The 7610-nt window shown below is 46.5% G+C and overlaps 1 long non-coding RNA gene across 1 annotated transcript; it reads right to left on the bottom strand.

Moving 5' to 3' along the window:
* Nucleotides 1-1091: 1091 nt before the first annotated feature.
* LOC134967004 (uncharacterized) lies at nt 1092-5065 on the bottom strand. The gene is made up of 3 exons (XR_010188763.1): nt 4170-5065; nt 2305-2877; nt 1092-1178 (listed from the first exon to the last, which is right to left on the bottom strand). It is a non-coding gene; the product is annotated as an uncharacterized LOC134967004 (long non-coding RNA).
* Between the last annotated feature and the right edge of the window lie 2545 nt (nt 5066-7610).

The raw sequence follows: 7610 nt of genomic DNA, 5'->3' as shown, positions 1-7610 counted from the left end.
ACATTTCAGTGATATTGTCTAATAAATTTGCAAGCGCAGATATATATTTATAATTTATCACTCCTCTGGCGGTACGAGTGATATCTAACGCGATTAGGAATTGAATCCCGGTGGATTCATGGATCAGGTCAGAAGCCGGGTGCTCTGTTCTTTCTATCAGGTGCCGTTTAACGATGTGTTCGTAATGAGTGTGAGTATAAGGAGCTTGGGCACTGCGGTGAATATCTTTCATTTTAGTGTGGGATAAAGTCATTACCTCAGGCAGTACTTTTCCAATATAACACAACCCTTTTGAGTTTGGGGCAAGCCACTTATACGCCTTCCTCCCGCATATGGGCCCTCATTCCGAGTTGATCGCAAAGTTTTTCGGACGCACAACATATTCGCAAAGTTGCGTTAATTTAGTAAATTTGCGAACCTCCGCCCTCAACGTATTTTTGCAAATTCGCACGCAGTATTACACAAAGTGGGCGTACGCCAAATGACATCGCAGTAATGCGAAACCATCGCAGCATTGCGAAATCATCGCAATAACACATACTTAATCGTAAAAATACTAAGTTTGAGTATATTTACAAAGTTTTGCGTAAAAATGCACACTTTTAAGGTAAAACGCACAAAAATGTTTTTTTGGCCTATTAAGTGCAATGACACCTTTCCTTTTAAAGACCACAAGCCCTTTTCAATTACGAACCCAATTAGTGTAATGATTGATAATGTTCCAAAACAATTAAGTCTGAGAATAAAAAAAAATTAACACTTTGTTGCCATAATTGGCCATCAACATGTCAAAGTGTAATTTTTTTTTTTTTTTATTTCACTTTTTTAATTTTTAAAGGTGTTGTTTGTGAATGAAGGTGTTTACATGTTTCTTAACACAATAATCTCCTTTTTTTTTTGGTAAAAATGTAACGTTAGATGTGTGTAATTTTTTGTACAAAACAAATTCTGCCTGCCAATCTGCTGATCCTTTTTTGCATTAATAAACACAACACCCGGTTAACTTTAATCAACTTTTTTATTTTTGTATTTGTTAATTTTTTTTTTTTTTTTTAAATCAAAGAATAAAAGTCATGCAAATTTTTGCAAATGGTCCACACAATCCATCATTCCTTGCAGGTGTTGGCGCATGGTGTCAAGTATCCCTGAAAAACTTGTGGGATCTCCAACTGCAACATCTGAAATTAAGATGCAACACAAACATTAATAACTTAATTACATTACTTATTAGCCAAGCAAGGCGCAAAGCACACTTAAATGCTGGCATGTCCAAACTGCTGGACTCCAGCTGTTGTGAAACTACATATACCAGCATGCCTTTACACAGTTTTGTGGTCAGGGAATGGCAAAGCTGTGTCAGGGCATGCTGGGATGTGTAGTTTCTCAACAGTTGGAGTGCCGCAGTTTGGACAGGCCTGCTTTAATGTCAAAGTTACTACATCCTGCCTGTTTTATGGTACAATCATTAGCAGAACACACAAGCCTGCTCAGCCTTTTAATCAGATTTTAAAGTGTTCCAGACCATGTGTTACATTTACTACTATGTGAGTTATATTTAAGATGGAACGTTGCCCATAGCAATCAAGCAAAAATATGATTATTATATTGTAGAAGTGGATCCCAATTTTTTAAGTATAATCTTATTGGTTGCTATGTCCGACATCCCATGTTAAAGATAACTACCATCTTCGTCAATGTGACACCATGTTGGCATTCATTCCCATTTGTTGTTTTATTTGTTTTTTATTTTTAGTGGGTTGGTCCTGCATCATCACACTGCATATCCACATCTTCAGAAGGCCAACATATCATAGCATTCCCACACTCCATGAAAGCTGCCCTTACTAAATAAGTGCAAACATGTTTGACTCGAACACTTATTAATTTTGAGAATGTAACTTTCACACAAAAAAACAGTGTGTCATTAGGCTGCATAACAAAGTGAAGCATGTGATTTTTAAGTGTAAATATTCAGACTACACAGGCCCAAGTGTAAAAGGCAAACATACTAAACTCCACTCAGGTCTAACTGTTTCCCAGAAAAAGTAACACATATAAACCCTGTTCTCCTGGCAACCCTGGCTACCTAATGAGTGTCAACCTAGAGTGGACACACAAAACATTGCACACATACACACTGTACATATAATGACACTCACAAATATGTAAAGGCAACATGTACACCATGATGAAATGTTAAAATATTTTTCCAGGGTCCAAGAATTCAAACAGTACAACACTGCATGTTTTGGCATTGTAAGTGTAAGTGGGTAATCTTATTGTATAAAATTTAAATAAACTTACTTTCCTCGGAAACATCCAGACTCCCGGAATGTTCTGCAGGGGCTTCCTCTGCCCATTCACTTGGTGGGGATGTTGCCTGGATGGGGGAAGGCGGCTGGATGGGGGAAGGATGAGGGATTGGGGAAGGAGGAGGGATTGGGGAAGGAGGAGGGATTGGGGCAGGAGGCTGGATGGGGGAAGGAGGCTGGATTAGTGCCGCAATTTCAGAGGGGGGGTCTGATTGAGAGGGCGAGGGGGGCGGAGAGAAATTTAAAGCAATAGAGGGTGAGGGGGGTTCAGATGGGGATGTCGAAGTGGAAGGAGAAGGGGTATGGGAAGGAGGAGAAGGGGTCCCAGAAAGAGATGGCGAGGTGTGGTGAGAAGGGGAATGGAAAGTGGAGTGGGCCAGGGAAGCTGAGGGGGACTGGGAAGCTGAGGGGGACTGTGAAGATGAGGGGGACTGGAAAGCTGAGGGGGAGTGTGAAGGGGAGGGGGAGTGAGAAGGGGAGGGGGAGTGAGAAGGGGAGGGGGAGTGAGAAGGGGAGGGGGAGTGGGAAGGGGAAGGGGGTGGGGAGTTGTGCCGTTGTTGTTGTCCTAGAATGAAAATATTGTCCACATTTTTTAATCATGCAAAATTACATAGTATTGATTTTTAAATATAAATGTTATGTTACATGTTTTTTTTTTATAAATTTAAAATAGAAAATCAAACATGTTAAGATCCTCTTCATGTTGGCCATAGCAAACAAAATGAAGCCAAACTTTAACTTTGAAGCTCATTCCTTAATCTAGTCCATTGAGTCATAGTGATTTGTCTAGGCAACATCACCAGATTACTATTCAAGGGCCCTTATTATATAGCCAGCACTTATCAAGTATTTTGGACCAGTTTCCTGGCTGCTTCTTATGTCTTGGAAACATGCACTTGTTTCGTGTCACTTTACTACAGTCAGTACTGTTTCCCCTAACCACACACACTGACCTAATTTCCTAAAAAGGAGACTGAAGGTTGCAATTAGCCTACCACTTACTGTAAAATGTAGGTAATTCAAAGGGGATTACAGCTGGAATGTAGTTTGCAATTGTCCAAAAGCATGTGCTCTGCAGGGGTTGCATATATAACATGTGCAGAGAGAGTTAGATTTGGTGGACTTTTTCAATTATGGCCATGGAAAATACAGGCTGTTTAATTTTAACACAGCAAATTATTGAGATGCTTTAACACACCCCACCCAAATCTGACTCACTCTGCACATGTTACATATGCTTCCCCTGCAGTGCACATGGTTTTGCACAATGGTTTACAAAAAACCTTTTGCTAAAAATTGGGAAGATGAAGCATTATCACATTTTAAGCAAAAAATCTTATGTAATGTAACTTACTTCGGGTATGGAGAGCACGGATTTGCTGGCGGATCTCCGCCAACAAATCTGGAGTCCGCCTGCGGAGATCACTCCATCGCCTCTCGAGCTGGATGATTGTCCGCCTGCTGCGGACGCGAGTCCGCAGCAGGCGGCGGACCTCCGCGTAGGCCTCGCGCTTCACCCGATTGGGGATGAAGCGCCCAACGCGGCCTACGCGGCGGTCCATCACCGCTACCAGCACGCGGAGCTCCCGCCTGGAGAACGGTGCTGCACGCATCATGGCAATGGCGTTTTCCTTATTTGGGCATATATTTATAGTGTCTGTTAGCATGTGATTGGCCAAAAATATGTCATTTCTAATAACTTTATTGATCTTTGCAATGCTGTGAAGAGCAGAGTGTTATTTTGCACGAGCGGAAATTCGCATTAGCATAAGCAAAAATGTTTGTTAGAAACTATTAGAATAAACACACAGAGACACAGACTTTACTGAAAATTACTAAACATATCTGTGTACTCACCACAGGTCGTGTGATCATTCAGCTGGACAGTCACAAAGTGTCAAACATTGAGGATCATTTGTTTGTGTGTTTGTTTACATAATCAGTATTTGAGGATATAAAATAAATAAGGACACTATTTATTATCATTACAGTATTTAAATTATTACATAAACATTGTCAGCTTAACGTGTTTTTGTTTTTTGTGTTTAAAAAGAAAAAACCATTCAAACACAACAACAGCATTACCCAATCACTTTACAAGAACATACTAAATGCAATCATGTTTAAAAATACATAAGCATACTGGGTTGTATTATTTGTGCAAATATAAATGTTAAAAACACTATACCTGAAATGTTCTGCTACAATTCTTGCCCTCACTTGGCTCCCCCTCCGTGTCACACTCCCCCCACCGAAGCGTGGCACAACCCCTGGCTCCTCATCAGGCAATTCCTCTGCCTGAGGAAGCTCGACACTACTCCTTACCGCGATATTATGGAGTATTGCGCACAGGACCACTATTTTACTTGCCATCTCCGGCGAATACATGATGTCGCCACCCGTGCGGTGGAGCACACGAAAGCGCCCTTTCAGGACACCAATTGTGCGCTCCACCAGCTGCCTAGTGGCAGTAAGCGCGGAGTTAAATGCCATCTGTGGTCCTGGCCTGGGATTACGGTAAGGAGTCATGAGCCAGGGGGTGCAAGGATATCCACGGTCTCCTGTTGGAATAAAAGCAAAATTTTAGTTCACAATTTTCATATATTTTTGTAAGTTTGTAACTAAAATATTTGAGCAACAACTCACCCAATAACCACATGTCTGGTCGTTGACTTGATCTTAATCTCTGCCATATCCCTGATTGTCTAATGACATACGCATCATGGGAACTTCCTGTAAACTTTGCGTTCAGGGAAAGGATCTGGAGGGATGGCCCACAAACAACCATTACATTCAGAGAATGAAACAGTTTCCTGTTTCTATAAATTTCTTCATTATGTCTTGGTGGCTGAATAGCAACATGTGTGCCATCCACAACCCCAATAACATGTGGGAAGCGACTACCACCTTCCGCAAATTGCCGCTTCACCACATCTAGGGCACCAACATCCAAAGGCATAGCAATAAATTGCTTAACACGCTTGATGAAAGCCTGGCAGACACGTCGCAGGACCTTACTGAACTGGCCCTGCGACATGCCAACCAGGTCTCCAACAACATGCTGGAATGATCCTGTGGCCAAAAAATGTAACACTGCAAGGAATTGTGTCAATGGTGGTATTGCTGTAGGATACCGAATTTCAGACTCCAGATCACTCTCTATTATGGAGAGAGTGTCTAGGATTAGATGTGGTGGCAGCCGGTATCTACGCACCACCACATCATCTGGCATCCCAAAAAGTATGACACGGGTTCTGAAAATTGGTGGCCTAGCACGCCTCCGTTGCCTTGGTTGATGAGGAGCCGGCTGTGGTTGTGGGGCTGGCGGTTGGGGTGGGAGTGCTGGCGTGGGTTGGGGAGGTAGGGCTTCTGCCGCAATATGTATTGACATCACACACTTTTTGGAGAGAATGTTAAGAAATGTCAATTAAAAAAAAAACAAAGTTTTCCAAAATTTTACACAATAACTGTTTTTACAATTGTGGTGTCAACTTACTGCAGGAGCGTACATTTTTTCTGTGTTGAATTCATGTCAAAAATGCAAAAATAGGGGGGCGTGGCCTGGCTAGCATAGAGGAAGGTCGGGTCTCTGCTGAGCTCCGGCTGGCACTGTATCAAAACCCACTTTTTGACCAGATTTGGAGGCCCACCGACAAGGGACTAGTCCCCTAAGCCCCACCACTACACCCAGCACCTGGAGGAAGAAGCTGCGGAATCGGGGGGGCCCTGCGTTGCCCCCTGCGGATTGCGGCCTACCTCCACCCAAGAAGCCGGGGCCTCGATTTTGGAGCTGTGCCGGCGTTTCCTGAGACCCGGTTCGGCGACCCTGCAGACTCTCCCACCCACCTGAAAGGCTCTCCCTGGCACTGGGGGACTCACCCACCGGGCGCTGATCCTCGCAGGAGACCAGGGACCGGACGATCGGCGGGAGGTAAGGGCCGAGAAGTGTCTGGCTGGCAGCCGGCGGCCATCTTGCGGTTGGCGCCGCCCGGCCTCTAGACTTTACCTGGCCGATTCCCGACCTCTCCAGGCGCCTGCCCTTCCTCCCCCGTCTCACACAACACTGCAAGCAAGATCTAGCAAGATCTCTTCCCCCGCTGGCGGGGATCGACGACTGGGAGTCCTCCGGTGGACCTAACTCTCACTGATAAGCGGCGGCCATCTTGGGACTGGCAAAGCACCCATCAAACTCCCTGACTGGTGCTGGCTGTAACTAAGGCTCCCTCTTGTGGCGAATACTGGTATAGTCAACTCAGCCACTATACTTATATCTCTATAACCCTGCCTGTTCTCCTATCTCCTGAAGCCAGCACCTACTCCAGAGAAAGGCCGACGGAATAGCTCTAGCGGCTGCGTGCGGCGATTATCATACCCCGCACCCAACACTCAGACCCGCAGCTCCATCCCCCCTCTCCTGCGACCTCAATCAATCACTGGCTCTGTGCCCCTCCTGAGACTGAAGGGATCTCCTCCACCCCTGCCACCCACCTCGAAGCCCCTATACGCTCTCTTGGGAGGTGCCGGCTTGGACCACCCTCAACCTCCGGCTCTCTGCAACCCGCTCCAGCGGCGGCCGCTTGGTGAGTCTCTGGGACCGTGGTCCCTTCTGCCTCCATCCACCTAAACTCCACCGAGGCCTCCACTGGCACCCACCTGGGAGCCGCTTTCACATCACCCTGCGGTCCTCTCCCCCGCCGGGTCCCCGCCCCAGGGCTGCCCCGATCGCCGGCTGGTCCGTGCCCGGGACGCGTCCCTGTGGTCCCCGAGCGGTGGAGATAGTCTCCGGGATCCCCTCTCCTGCGACTTCGGACTCACACTCTCCAGTCCGGGCCGGGGTGCCCTCCCTCTGCTCTCGTGGTCCTCCCTGGGCGGACTCCATCTGCCGGGCTCGGCTGATGACCACACCGTAATGTCTCCTTAAGGCCCCCGAGTCACCTTCCCTGGCCCTGAGCCTCATAGCGGGAGCGCCACCCCCATTCCTCACCCTACTTTCCACCTACCCCCCTACGCCCCCAAGATGACCAGGGGTAACAAAAAATCCCAGGGGTCCGACCTCACACCATTTCTGACCAAAAAAGGCACCCCAGCCACGAACAGGCCTGACAATCCCGGCCCCTCTCAGGCCCCCTCCGAATCGGAGGCCGAAGATGACGATCTCACGCCCCTCACCCGTAAGGACTTCCTCTCCCTCCTTAAGGAGATGCGGGACATTAAGTCCTCAGTCCAAGCTCTACACTCCCTGAAATCCGATATAGCCGATATCGGCTCCAGAACTGACCAACTCGAAAGAAGAGTCGA

The sequence above is a fragment of the Pseudophryne corroboree genome, chromosome 10 (genome assembly GCF_028390025.1).
Source record: "Pseudophryne corroboree isolate aPseCor3 chromosome 10, aPseCor3.hap2, whole genome shotgun sequence".
Lineage (NCBI taxonomy): Eukaryota > Metazoa > Chordata > Amphibia > Anura > Myobatrachidae > Pseudophryne > Pseudophryne corroboree.
Note: the sequence above shows the minus strand (reverse complement) of the source record. Positions and strands in the feature narration are given on the sequence as shown.